Source organism: Mus caroli, unplaced genomic scaffold (assembly GCF_978045245.1).
Source record: "Mus caroli unplaced genomic scaffold, Mus_caroli_1 scaffold_6, whole genome shotgun sequence".
Taxonomy (NCBI): Eukaryota; Metazoa; Chordata; class Mammalia; order Rodentia; family Muridae; genus Mus; species Mus caroli.
The window spans coordinates 124,314,312-124,329,753 of NW_028227261.1; the positions used below are offsets into that span (position 1 = coordinate 124,314,312).

Genomic DNA, 15,442 nt, shown 5'->3' on the forward strand with positions numbered 1-15,442 from the left:
TAACAAATTAGCAAGAACAGATCTCTTTCTTAGGCCTGTTCCTTCATTAGTCTCAGGAAACAGTCAAACGTAACAGTGTTGAGCATTATTTTCCTCATGTTAAGTGTTCGTACTAATTAGACAGTTGTTGATTAAAACCAACATTTAAGAACCATGTACAGCACATTTCCAGACACCATGTCATGCTGGTCACTGTTGTGCATTATATTACAGCTCGATAGGACTGTACAATGCTTTCCTCGATTGGTGACTTGCATAGTATTTTCTGATGCCATAGAAGTTAGATCCAAGGGAAAAATTGCAGGTTAGATCTCAGTCTTGTGTACTAAGTGTGCAGTGTCCTTCACAATAAGTATTTCTTTTTAACTGAGAGGCAGCCTAGCCTACAGCTACATCTATGGTGTATATGGTTTGGGGAGTCAATTAGACTACCCTGACCAACCATTTTTAAAAAGATTCCTCATACCTGGCACTGGGGATTTTGATAGTTTATGGCTCTTGTGAGGCATATTGTCACATTTCAAACTTTATCACGAAGCAAGAGTGGCTCACCAAAAGGACTATAAGAACAATAACACCTCTGTTCCTATTGTATGTCATCTGTGATAGTCCCTTTATACCAATAAACTTATTCCCACCCTTTCTTCTCTGGATAGTTCAACTCACACTTGCTGGGATTAATGGATTGTGTGTACATTTTCATTTCATTGTATGTGTATTCAGTGCTCTGATCATCTTCCAACAAGAAGAGATTACATCAGTCTCATTCACTGGACAACAGGACCACAAACTGGAATCTTGTACCACTACTGTTTAGTAAAGAAAGGACAGAGAGCAAAGGTATGGCAAGCTTATACTTCATTTCACCATACATTCTTCCTTTATTACCTGCATTAAGCTACCAACTGAATGTTGTCTGCCTGAATATTAGTGATGGTGTAATTTAGAAATTATTAAAATTTAGAAAATATTAAACCAAAGGTTTTGATTTTAAAGATAGTCAGAAAAGAATAATTGAAAACAGTAAAGCATGGGTCATCAGCAACATGCTCATTTCTGTGAATAACCTCAACTGTTCACGGGGAAAAAAATTAATGTATTTAGACAAATAATATCCTACCATCATATAAAGTAAGATAATAATTAATTTTCAATTCCTTTTAAGAATTTTTTACAAGAGTGCTACTAAAGCAGAAAAATGTTAAAGGATTTCTTTCTATATTGTTTAATTAAAAATGTTACAATATATTTGTATTAATCTTATCAATAATTAACAAACCATTTCATGGTATGAATGGACTATTTCATCTTCTTGGCAGTACTAGTCCATTCCTAGTACTAGTCATTTTAAAATGTATGTCTAATTTTGCTGTTCTAATTTTATTTTTAAAGACAATTGTGACTCGGCAATTCGACTTTAGAAAAAATAAAATAAGCAACAGTGAAGTTTCCAACCTCAAGGTACCTAGAATGGGGAGAGGATGTTAGAAAGGACTGGGATGTGCCTGCAGCAGCTATGTGAGAGACAGGCACAAGCAGAGTGGACAAAGGAAATCAAACTGATAAATATCCTGACTTTGGGCTTGAATGAGTAATTAAATATTCAATCTGGGCTCACACCTACTAGAACAAATTTCCATGAAGTTACAATGAAGTTTTTACTTACATGAAAAAAAATTTAATCCAAAATTTTATTTTCTCTATACTACTCATCACAAATGAACTTCAAAGAAATGTGTAGGCAGGTTTTTTCACTAACTCTTAGGAGCACAGCAATAATCCTATTCCAAAATTTCATAGGTAAGTGCTTGAACATTGATGTACAGATACTATTTATTCATTTTTATAGAGATCACAGCTAAACTTAAAGGTCTTCATAGAAGCAAATTTCAATATGGTATTATGATATAAAACAGAATTTACTTTTCTTCAATAAGTTTAAATTTTTCACCCTTTTGAAACATTAAGGTAACATGATATAACATGATACTTTTGTTGAAATATGAAACAATAATTATTATTTTGCTAACAAGTTTCAGAAGCAAAGTAAGTAAGTCTTGAATAAAAGAATTTGGGTCTTTGAAATTATTTAAAAATAATATTTTTAAAAAATTTTCTGCCTATCAATGTCACACTTAGAGTTACTAACACTGGTCATGCTATCAGTAATTCTGTGTCTATTACAAAAGTCCCTTGCATTCCAAGTGGCAGAGTATTTTTGTTTCATTGTTGATATTTAAAATATTTTCTTTATTAAATCATTTTTTAATTTCAAATTAAGTTGAATAAAAAGTTTCCTGTACTCTACAATTCATGCTCATATTCATGATATCTTATCCATAGAATGCATTTATGTTTGTATTAATTTAGAGAACTGTTTTGAAATACAAAAAACATTTGGGCTATTTTTAATATAAAGTATCTGGAAATTTATGTTTTGTATGTTTTAAAGTATGACTGTACTTTAAGAACTTGGGATATCAGTTCTAATATTAAATAAAACATCTCTCTGGCTCTTGTAGTGTACTCTCAAGAAAATAAATTGTTTCCAGTAAGAAGAAACTAAGTCTAATTCATCACCTCCTCTGAGTGTTCACTCAGCTATTTATTGATGAAAACAGAAGTAATTAAATGCAACAGGCTTGTTTCTGGACTGTGTCTGTGCATGGAATCTAAAACAACCAGGTAAAGCCTTTTGTTTTGAGAAATAACTATTTTTATTAGATATTTTCTTCATTTACATTTCAAATGCTATCCCCCAACCCCCCTATATCCCCTGCCCTGCTCCCCATCCCACCCACTCCTGCTTCCTGGTCCTGGAATTCTCCTGTACTGAGGCATGTCTTTGTAAGACCAAGACATGAGGAAACTTACTTGTGACCAACTGAAAATTACTTTCAAACACCTTTCATAGACCAAATATTCAAATATGCAAGTGAAAACAAAATATATTCACATGCTTTCAGGGGAATAAAAGCAATAATAATAAAAAGCAAATAACTTAACAGTGTAATATAATTTTATGTAGTTTTTTATTATAAAAGCAGTAAGGCAGATCTTGAAGGTCCTGATAATACAAGTATCAGAACCAAATAATGCTATCTACCTTATGAGATCCTGTCACTGTTTTTGTTGTAAACTATTTTTTAAAGAAACATAAGAAATTGCCAAAGACCATTTGCTTTTAAATCTGTAATCACATTATGTTGATAGCTGTTGGTATAATGTTTTTTCCCTTTTATTTTAGGACTTAGTAAATTATTCTTTAAGTAAATAGGTGACTCTTTCTACCATACCTTAAAATGTTTACTCTGAGCATAAAACCATAGACTACTGGAATTTTACTAATTCTTATGTTATGAAATAACATACCTCATTTTTTTCTACTAGCTCATCATTTATTATTTCTATATTTTAATATTGTTGTTATTGTTGTTGTTAAAACATTACATTTAAATTAATGTAACACATTATCTTTGTTGATAAAGATAAGATTGTTAAGCTTTATTTTAAATTTATAAAAAACATTAATCTACACTATTTTTATCGTTTAGACTTGAAATAATTCCATGCTTATAAAAAAAGTTGTAAAATTAGGCAATGTTTGTATTACTACATCTGATTTTCCAAATAATAAATTATGTACAAAACACAAAATTATTATAAAATTCACAAGAAAACTGAAAATTAGCTGCTTAAAATCTACGAATTAAATAAAATATTAGTTTAAAATTTTGTCACTATTATTCAAACTTTCGGGACTCTATCCAGGATCCTGCATTGGTTGAGGTTTTATTTCTTAGGTCCAACGACTTTTTGTCTATCTTACCTCTAAAGCAATGTCAATATTTTGATGTCATTTGGTAAATTCATCTCCATTTGAGATGCTTGATGTCACATGACTGATCTGAGTTACAGATCTTTCACAGAATCATTACATGGAGAAGTCTGTGTCCTCCTTAGTGTCTCATTTTACGTGGTTCTTGGTATCTTGAAATACACATTTCATCAGTACACTAACCTCTATAGCTTTATTAAAAGTATATATGCTGGCTTTCTTTACAGTAAAATTACTGCATTTCTTTTGTTATTAGTAAAAACATTGAGATACATACCCTGAAAAATCCTTGTCAAATTTATACAATCTGTTTTTTCAATGATTAGTAGGTTTTCTGTGATAATTATTAGTATATAGTTACTATATATTTACTATTTGTTTTAGTGATTTTTTTTACTTTTCTTTATTCATCTGAATGTAATAATTACCACTCTACTAAATTACACTTCATTCTTTTATTCTGTATTCCTTGTTTTACTCTTATGTCTTTCACTGCAGTTTCAGAGATATTTGTTGTATTCTTGAGGCTGTAATGTAATATAGTCTTTATTTACTTGCTTGCTTGAACAGTTCTGTTTGAGGAATGTGTATTTAATTGTAATGGCTTATGCCATCCTTCAGCATGTATTCATTCTAGAACACATGCAGAACTTCTTACGTGGTAGATATTCCAAGCTAGTATACAATATTCTCTGACCCAGAAATTGTGTGTTAAAGAACAACTTCTAGAAATCACAATTCTGCATGAGCTGTTCTCTTTTATGTCAGCATAATTTTGCTTATTGGTTCTCTGAAAAGATAGAGTTAGGAAATATAAATATGTAAAGTAAATGCAAACACATGTACTTCTGCACCTATCAGGAGCTCATAGAGAAGCCATACAGCATTATTTTGAATATATGTTAGTCTTTCTTCTTTATTATTTTATCAAAACCAGAAAATACAACATGTATTATGTACAATGTAACCAAGTCCTTTTTAAATCTATACGTTTGTTTGATTTCATGTTACTATACACAAAGTAGAATGCCAAGAAATGGGAGTTTGTAGGTAGGGCAGTGGGGGAGGGAGGGTCTGGGGGATGTTTGGGATAGCATTTGAAATGTAAATGAAGAAAATACCTAATTAAAATAAATTATAAAAAATTTTAAAAAAACACTAAGACACAAAGAAAAAAAAAAAGAGTGAGTTGTTCAAAACCTGGTTAGATATCACAGGAAAGCAGCTCAGTCACAGAATGCATAAAGTCCTTAAGTACTTTGGCTCTATTCTTCCATAGGGAGATTCTAATCTTCCATACAATAAAGAATAGATCTATCAATATGCTCTAAACTATGTTTAAAATGTTAGCATACTTTCTCAATGTTCAATAAAATGAAATAAATATACAGTGAAATACTAAGATTAACAGTCTATGTACTATGTATCTTTATGTGTTTAAATACTTTTATTTATGCCATTTTACATTAAATATAAAATGTGAGATAGAAGTCACTTGGAAAGCTTAACGTTGTTGCTAACATTTTAAGAACATCTGGAATTCCTCACATTTTCATAATATTAAAAGTAAAGAATGAAATAATATTAAAAGTAATTCACAGCTTTGGTGGAGCATAAAGCCAAATTGAAAGAAACATTTCGGTTATGATTATTTTGAATTTCAGCAACAAGTATTGGAATATTTTATATAATACTTTTTTCTTGATATTGATGGATCATTAATATGTTTTCCTCAAAGTATGTTTGAAATTCACTAGGTTTTACAATGGCAGGATAATTACTTGGAAAATAAGAAGCAGGTTGCAAAGATACTAATAAATCTTTAGAAAAACTATTTATGATCTCAACACATGAATCTAATCATATGGTTAGTGTTGATCCCAAAAGGAAATGTCCATTTCTGTCATAGTCTTAGTGTTAATGTTGAACACACAAAACCTAGTTACACTCTCAATATTTAATTGAAAGTCAAAGTATGTCTTCCATCTGCATGAAGAAAATAAATAGATTTAGGAACATGCATGCTTACATCTGGTCTTCAAATACTAGCAGAGGACTTTCTTAACAAACATAAAGTATGTAATTCTTTAATAAGAACTTAATGTGGTTTATTTATTAATTTATTTTTTTAATTTTTATTGCTCCTTATAGTTTAAGACAGAAGACTTTGTTATATGTTATTTTTTTCCCCAAATTTTGACTGAACATCACTGAATTTTGGAATGGAAAGTATACCTTAATTATCATCTTGTTTGCTACTTCGTCTTATTTTTGGTAGTACAGACTTATTTTTTTCTTTAATGGTAAGCATTTTAAAATGTTTTCAAGTCTATGTATGTGCACCATGTGTTGCCTGGTGCTTGCAGAGCTGAGAAGGGCATTGTATCCCCTGAGCCTTGTGTTATGGACTATTGTGAGCCACATGTGGCTGATGAGGAATGAATACAGGTCCTCGGCAACAGCAGCAAGTGTTCTTTACCTGGGAGCTATTACTCCAGCCCTTTTCAAGCCTTTTTAATTCAGCCTTTAGGATTCTATGCAAATATCATATAACTTTTGGTAATGTTGCAATGAGTTTGTCAAAATTGTCAAGGATAAAAAAAAATGTTGCTTCCCCCATTCAGACTTTGTTTACTTATTATAGTGAAATCATATTCACACTCATTGAAAGGAATTATTTAAACCCTTGCAGTTTTGGAAGATTATATACAAACTTTTTACTCCAGGTGTTATTGTGATTTTCAGTACTGTCTATATGTTGTCATTAATGCCATGACTCCTGAGCCTCACTCCTATCATTCTGACATAACAAGACATGTTAGAGGCTCTGGGACTTTCAAATTTCCCACAACAGATTCAAAGATTTATTCAAGTTTGATAAACTTTGTCAATTAAATTGTGTTCAAATTTAGTTCCTTTGCCTTGCTTCTCCTTGAATGTTACTCTTCCTTAAGTCATCAGAATTACCCTATATTTCCTTCTCTATGCTTTTAACAAGTGTTTAACAACCAAAGATTCCAATGAGAAAAAAATGTATGGTTCATCATTCAGCTATGATAAGACTTTTAAATCCAAAGCTAGAAAATGCTTTGTGTCACCTAAAAGTAAAATATATATTTCAAGACCTCAATAATTTACCCTCAACAAATTGCTAAGAAATTTTCTATAGATGGCAGATACACTGAATAAAACCTTTCTGTGAGTCCATGATGTATTTACTATTTAAAACAAATTTTTATGTGATAAGGAAAATGTAACATATTATAGATGCTTATTTGCATGGAAAATATACTTTAAATAAGAGGAAAAGAGCCAAATTTTAAGAATTGATATTTGACTCCATCTTTGGGCAGTTACACAAAGATTTCTCTTTAATTAGATATTTTCTTTATTTACATTTCAAATTTGATCCCCTTTCCTCTTTTCCCCTTTGAAAACCTCCCTATCCCATCCCCACTGCCCCTGATCACTAAACTACCTACTCAAAATTCCCTGTCCTGACATTCTCCTACACTAGGGCATTGAGCCTTCACAAGACCAAGGACCTCTCCTCTCATTGAAGTCACACAAGGTCATCCTCTGCTCTACACGTTGCTAGAGTGTTGAGTCCCTCCATGTGTACTCTTTGGTTGGGGATTTAATCCCTAGGAGCTCTGGGGGTTCCTACTGTTGTTCCACCTATGGGGTTGCAGACCTCTTCAGCTCCTTGGGTTCTTTCTATAGCTCCTCTATTGGGGACCCTGTGCTCAGTCGACTGAATGGCTATGATCATCTACTTCTGTACTTGTCAGGCACTGGCAGAGCCTCTCAGGAGACAGCTATATCAGGCTCCTGAAAGCAAGCACTTGTTGGCATCCACAATAGTGTCTGGGTTTGGAATCCCCAGGTGGAACAGTCACTGGATGGCCTTTCCTTCAGTTTCTGATCCAAAGTTTGTCTCTCTAACTCCTACCGTGGGTATTTTGATCTCCCTTCTAAGAAGGACCAAAGTATCCATGCTGTGCTTTTCCTTCTTCTTGAGCTTCATGTGGTCTATAAATTGAATATTGAGGACTCTGAACTTCTGGGATAATGTCCACGTGTCAGTGAGTTCATACTATGTGTGTTCTATTATGACTGGGTTACCTCATTCAAGGTGATGTTTTCTAGTTCCATCCATCTGTCAAAGAACTTCAAAACAATCCTGAGATTCCACCTCACACAAGTCAGAATGGCTAAGATCAAATCCTCAGGTAACAGTAGATGCTGGCACAGATGTGGAGAAAGAGAAACATTTCTCCATTGTTAGTGGGATTGCAAGCTGGTCAAACCACTCTGGAAATGGTGGTTTCTCATAAAATTGGACATACTTGAGGACCCAGATATCCCACTACTGTGCATATACTTAGAAGATGTTACAACATTTAATAAGGGCACTTGCTCCACTATGTCCATAGAAGCCTTAATTATAATAGTCAGAAGGTGGGAAGAACCCAGATGCCCTTCAACAGAGGAATGGATACAGAAAATGTAGTACATTTACAGGATGGAGTTCTAATCTGCTAATAAAAATGATGGATTCATGAAGTTCTTACACAAATGTTTTACCTATTTATGCCAACATACAAGGAAAAACTATGTATTTCTCTATTATAAAACTAGATTCTTATTAATACTGACTTAGTAGTGGTAGATTTATTAATTAAATCACAATGTCACTCACTGGGAACTTTTGGTTAGGATAGGACACACACAGAGATATCATTCATTGTTCCCTGAAATCATTTGATGTCCAAAGTGTCCTAATATAAAACATCATCAAGTAAAGATGTGATGTATTGACTAATGCCGAAAGCAATCTAGAGATTCAGTGCACTTCCCATCAAAACTCCAACTCATTTCTTCACTGAGATCGAAAGGGCAATTTGCAAACTCATCTGGAAAAATAAAAAACCTAGGATAGCAAAAACTATTCTCAACAATAAAAGAACCTCTGGTGGAATCACCTTGTCTGACATTAAGCTGTACTACAGAGCAATTGTGATAAAAACTGCATGGTACTGGTACAGTGACAGACAGGTAGATAATGGAAGAGAATTGAAGATCCAGAAATGAATCCACACACATATGGTCACTTAATCTTTGACAAGGGAGCTAAAACCATCGAGTAGAAAAAAGACAGCATTTTCAACAAATGGTGCTGGCACAACTGACGGTGATCATGTAGAAGAATACAAATTGATCCATTCTTATCTCCTTGTATAAAGAAGTCTAAGTGGATCAAGGACCTCCACATAAGACCAGAGACACTGAAATTAGTAGAGGAGAAAGTGGGGAAAAGCCTCGAAGATATGGGCACAGGGGAAAAATTCCTAAACAGAACAGCAATAGCTTGTGTTGTAAGATTGAGAATCAACAAATGGGACCTCATAAAATTGCAAAGCTCTGTAAGGAAAAAGACACAGTTAATAAGACAAAAAGGCCACCAACAGATTGGGAAAGAATTTTTACCAATCCTAAATCTGATAGGGACTAATATTCAATATATTCAAAGATGATCCACTATGTTCATAGCAGCCTTATTTATAATAGCCAGAAGCTAGAAAGAACCCAGACGTCCCTCAAGAAGAATGGATACAGAAAATGTGGTACATTTACACAATGGAGTACTACTCAGCTATTAATAACAATGGATTTATGAAATTCTTCGACAAATGGATATATCTGGAGGATATCATCCTTAGTGAGGTAACCCAACCACAAAAGAAGTCATTAGATATGCATTCACTGATAAGTGGATATTAGCCCAGAAACATAGAATACCCAAGATACAATTTGCAAAGCACAAGAAAATCAAGAAGAGAGAAGACCAATGGGTGGATACTTCATTCCTCCTTAGAATAGGGAACAAAATACCCATGAAAGGAGTTACAGAGACAAAGTTTGGAGCTAAGATGTAAGAATGGACTATCCAGAGACTACCCCACCCAGGGATCCATTCCATAATCAGCCACCAAAGCCAGATACTATTGCATATGCCAGAAAGATTTTGCTGAAGGGAACCTGGTATAGCTGTCTCATATGAGGCTATGCCATGCCTGGCAAATACAGAAATGGATACTCACAGACATCTATAAGATGGAACACAGTGCCCCCAATAGAGAAGCTAGAGAAAGCAGACTTAAAGGGTTCTACAACCTTATAGGTGAAACAACAATATGAACTAACCAGTACCCCCAGAGCTCGCATCTCTAGCTGCATATGTAGCAGAAGATGGCCTAGTCGGCCATCACTGGGAAAAGAGACCCCTTGGGATTGCAAACTTTATATGCCCCAGAACAGGGGAATGCCAGGGTCAAGAAATGGGAGTGGGTGGGGCGGGGAGCAGGATGGGGGGAGGGTATAGGGAACTTTCAGGATAGCATTTGAAATGTATATAAAGAAAATATCTAATAAAAATAAATTAATTAAAAAAAAGAATGCTTGTTGCATTTGCAGAGACCTCGAGCTTGGTTCTTGTCACATCATCCAACTTACAACTGCCTGCAATCCTATCTCCAGGGAATATGACCCCTCTCTGGACTCTGGCAAAGCCTTCGCTTATACATGGATTTACTACCCACACACTGCCACACAAACAGGAATGCAACTCACACACACACACAATCATACACAATTAAAGTAGTAAACAAAATAAAACAAATAATGCATTGGGTTTATTTCCAGAAAAAAAAAAAAAAAAACTCGATTTAAAGTTGGTCAGAGGTATGAACTAGTTCACATGTGAGAGACACCCTGCCCCTTTCTAGAGATTTTACCTAGCAGTCCTGAGAAATTGTAGGGGCCACTGCTATTAATATGAACACTATTCTCTTCGGTCTGAGAGGCAAGCATAGTTTGAATAAATTATATGATTGTAAGAAGGTAATATTGAAAAGAAAGTGCTCAGATTTAGTGCATTGGTCATTAAATGTAGTTGTTTTGAAAGTAAGAATGAAATATACATAGCCAATGTATATAATACACATTTTAAATTGTATATTTAATTTATATTACTTTTATCGTATCTAAGATTCTGATATGTTTGTTAAATTTCTTCTTTTTTGGACTAATGATTTTAAGAATACTTATGATTTGAGAAGAGCTATTTATTTCCAATTAATATTAGAATTTATCCTTAGTTTTCAGGCTAACAAATACTGGATTCCATCTCATGATGTTTTATTCAGAAAGGAAATGTGTATGGTATAAAATAAGAAAATTTTATCTGTAATAGAATCATAATAGAAATTAGAATGCATAATATATCTAAGCATAATAATGGCATATAAGGAAACCTTACTATTACCAAGAGACTGCCTAGATTTCAAAGTGAAGTGACCAACTGTAACTTAACTCTATTCACTGTGTGATCCTCTCTTTTATGGTCCTGTAGGTCAAATGCAGAGCTTTGTGATGCTAGTCACCTATGACCTTGGATATATCGTCATCTGTGTATTACCTTTAATTTCTTCACAAGATATTCAGAATATATCAGACATTAATTTTACAAAACCCATTCTAAAAAGACATTGTAGACATTATGTATGCATTTGATAACTAGTCTTATGTTGGGAACTCTAAAGTATTATTAGAACTAATAAAGATTATTATTGCAGTTGCCATAAATCTTCTATAAGTTGTCTCAGGAAAAGAGTAACCCAGGGCATGTTATTATCTTATTCCTGTCTGCTCTTTGATGCTGCTGAGGAAGCATCACTGAAGACTCTCATCACCCTGCTGTCTGAGATATTAGACTTTTTGAGCAATGGGGAACACTAACTGACTGTGTGGTAAGAGGTCCAAACACCAAGAGATCCAGAGGCTTTGGGTTTGTCCATACACCACTTTGGAGGAAGTGGATGCTTCCATGAATCAAGATTACACAAGGTGGATGGATGAGTTGTGGAACCTAAGAGGGCTGGGTCAAGAGAAGATTCTCAGAGATCAGGTGCCCACTTAACTTTGAAAAAGATCTTTGTTGGTGGTATTAAAAAAAGACACTGAAGAACATCACCTACCAGATTATTTTGAGCAGTATGGGAAAATAAGTGATAGGAATCATAACTGACAGAGACAGTGAAAAAAAGAGGGACTTTGCTTTTGTTACCTTTGATGGCCATGATTCTGTGGATAAGATTGTTATTCAGAAGTACCAAACTGTGAATGACCAAAACTGTGAAGTAAGAAAGGTTCTGTCTAAGCAAGAGATGTCTAGTGCTTCATCCAGCCAGAGAGGTCTCAGTGGTTCCGGAAACTTTGGTGTGGTCATGGAGGCAGTTTTGATGGCAATGACAATTTTGGTCGAGGAGGGAACCTCAGTGGTCATGGTGGCTTTGGTGGCAGGCATGGTGATGGTGGATATGGTGGAAGTGGGGATGGCTATAATGGATTTGTCAACGACAGAAACAATTTTGGAGGTGGGTGGAAGTGACAATGATTTTGACAATTACAACAGTCAGTCTTCAAATTTTGGACTGATAAAGGAAAGAAACTTTGGAGGCAGGAGCTCTGGCCTTTATGGTGGCAGAGGCCAGTACTTTGCTAAACCGTGAAGCCAAGGTGGCTAAGGAGGTTCCAGCAACAGTAGTAGCCATGGCAGCGACAAGAGGTTCTAATTACAGCCAGAAAACAAAGCTTAGCTGGAGGGGAGAGCTAGAAAAGTGATGAAGAAGCTACAGATTACAACAGGTTTTTGAATTTAGCCAAGCACAGTGGTGGCAGAGCCTAGCTGCTACAAAGAAGACATGTTTTAGACAATACTCATGTGTGGGGGCAAAAGCTCCAGGACTGTATTTGTTACTAATTGTATAACAGGTGATTTTGGTTTCTGTTCTGTGGAAAGAGTAAAACATCCCAACAAAAGATTTTACTGTAGACCTTTTTTCACCCATGCTGTGGATTGCTAAATGTAATAGTCTGATCATGATGCAAAACAAATGTATCTTTAAAAGAAAGAAAGAAAGAAAGAAAGAAAGAAAGAAAGAAAGAAAGAAAGAAAGAAAGAAAGAAAGAAGGAAGGAAGGAAGGAAGGAAGGAAGGAAGGAAGGAAGGAAGGAAGGAAGGAAGGAAGGAAGAAAAGAGAAACCCAAAGAAACAAAAACAGTCTCTTTACAGTAAGCATAAAACAAACAAAAAGTAATGATAATACGACTAATATAAATAAAATTTTAATATGGTAAAAAGAGAAGCAACCCTAATATGGGGTCTCCTGGGAAAGGTAATTCTGAAATGATGTTAGAGCTAAGAAACAAAGAAGAAGCTTCGGGAATGAAAGCAGCACTGTGGGAAAATGGGAATCTGGAAAGCATGTGTCTGATGTTGGAGTAAAATATCCCAAGCTCCAAGGCCCTGGAAGTGATCCTGAAATGGTGTGTTGGAAAACTGAACTTTTGAATGATCTAAATAGAAGTCATCTCATATAGCTTGTTTGAAAGGCACCTCTGTTATGTCTTTGAGAAATATTGTCTTATAAATGGGATTAAAAATTAACAAGCAGCTAGCCAATGGGAGTGATGACATTGCACTGGTCACAATTCCATCCTCTTTTTTTTGGAATAAAGCTTTCCTTTCTGGGCCAGCTTCCTTCACTATTGGGTATAGGAGAATTTATGCATCTTTCAGACCTCTTTCTCAGCTTTGAATTGTCACAGTCAAGAGGTTACATTCCCTTATTTTTCTCAAACCACTGCCATTGTGGCTCTCTGTGATACCAGTTTAATCTTTGCTCATTGCAGCAACATCAAATAATATCTGTTATTGAAAATTTTTCTAAGAAGAGATTGCACTTAACTTCACAGTAAGATCACAGCTTCCATTTCCCATCTGCATTTTTTTCTCATGTTAAATGGATACTTAATAGCACTAAATATTCAATTAGTTATTCCTTTGCATGTCATTGACTCGAACTACAGGAAGGAACTAGAATAAATACATCAATGTTGGGAGCATATATCAGGAATATACATTTATTTAATGACCAAATAATAGTGATTTAATGTGTTATTCTTAGTATCCGCAAATGCTGGATTCCCAACCACCTGTTTCACAAGGATGCTTTTCTTGAACTGGCTCTCCCTAGTGGCATCTTCTGAATGCAAACAACTGAGGTTGCCTCGGGCTTCCTAGAAACCCACTCTATTATTTGGTCTAAATAATTCCAGTTTGGTTTTATTTTTGCCACATTGCAAAATGCTATAAGGCAATAAAAACAGGCTTGGGGTGAAAAGAAATAATCTCAGAGTAAGTAGAAAACATGTAGAACACAGGGAGGGATGACAGGACTGAGTCAGTAAACTGTCTCTTTGGTTAGAGGACTCATGTTTGAATATCATGAAAATTAGGGTAGAAAATGAAAATTTATTAATAAAGTTAATCTCTTACTAGACACATCATTTATTTTAAGCCTGGAAGTATAATAATATTTTATTTAGATAACTAATAAGAAAGAGAAATGTGTATCATTTACAGAAACATGTAAGTTCCCGTAGTGATGTTTACTGTTGATCTGTCAGTGAATGCTTAGGCAAGATTTCAGCAAAAATCTTTTGCATCTCACACCTTTGCAAGGCTGTGCGACATGGAAATAAAAAGCATATAGGGGACTAATTGTTAGGGAAGAGAGCCAGGGATTTTGGAGGCTTTGCTTTCTATGAGGAGCAGATGGGCAACCCAACTGGGAAGCTATAATATGCACTTAATTGATACAAAGGCAGTCACCCAGCAGAGACCAAATTCACACAAAGCCACGGTTGTAATCCCATATTGTTTTATTTCTGATTTTTTAACTGTGGAAATATATCATGTGAATACAACTTTCACGCTTAAGTCTGAATGTAGTGCTATAAACTGTCAAAAGCTTTGAAAAAAACTAAAGTAGATGTAGTGTATGAAAAAAATTAAACCATACACAACACAGTAAATAATTTTGAGAAAGTTAATTGTTCTGACTTTGTGGCTGAATAAATTTCAACCATCTATTGATGGGAAAGACACAATGCTCAACCATTACTAAATCTATACCAAGATCTAATCATGTCTTGCTTAAACAGGCTTTGTTTCAGTTTCAAACCATTTCTCCTGAGTGGTTCTTTATCAAAAGGAAGCCCTTATCTGCTCTTATTTGTATCTGTATATGTATCTGTATCTGTATCTGTATCTATCTGCATCTGCATCTGCATCTGTATCTATCTGTATCTATCTGTATCTATCTGTATCTGTATCTGTATCTATATCTATATCTATATCTGTATCTGTATCTGTATCTGTATCTGTATCATCTGTATCTGTATCTGTATCTGTATCTGTATCTGTATCTGTATCTGTATCTGTACCTGTACCTGTATCTGTATCTGTATCTGTATCTGTATCTGTATCTGTATCTGTATCTATCTGTATCTGTATCTATCTGTATCTATCTGTATCTGTATCTGTATCTGTATCTGTATCTGTATCTGTATCTGTATCTGTATCTGTATCTGTATCTGTATCTGTATCTGTTTCTGTTTCTGTATCTGTTTCTGTATCTGTTTCTGTATCTCTATCTCTATATGTATCATGTATCTCTATCTCTATCTGTATCTGCGT

General features: G+C 34.5%; 1 pseudogene; it reads left to right on the forward strand.

Annotated features, from left to right (window-relative positions):
• The window catches only part of LOC110292447 (heterogeneous nuclear ribonucleoprotein A1-like), a 182,456-nt pseudogene extending 169,982 nt beyond the window's left edge, over window positions 1-12,474 (forward strand).
• Window positions 12,475-15,442: the final 2,968 nt, after the last annotated feature.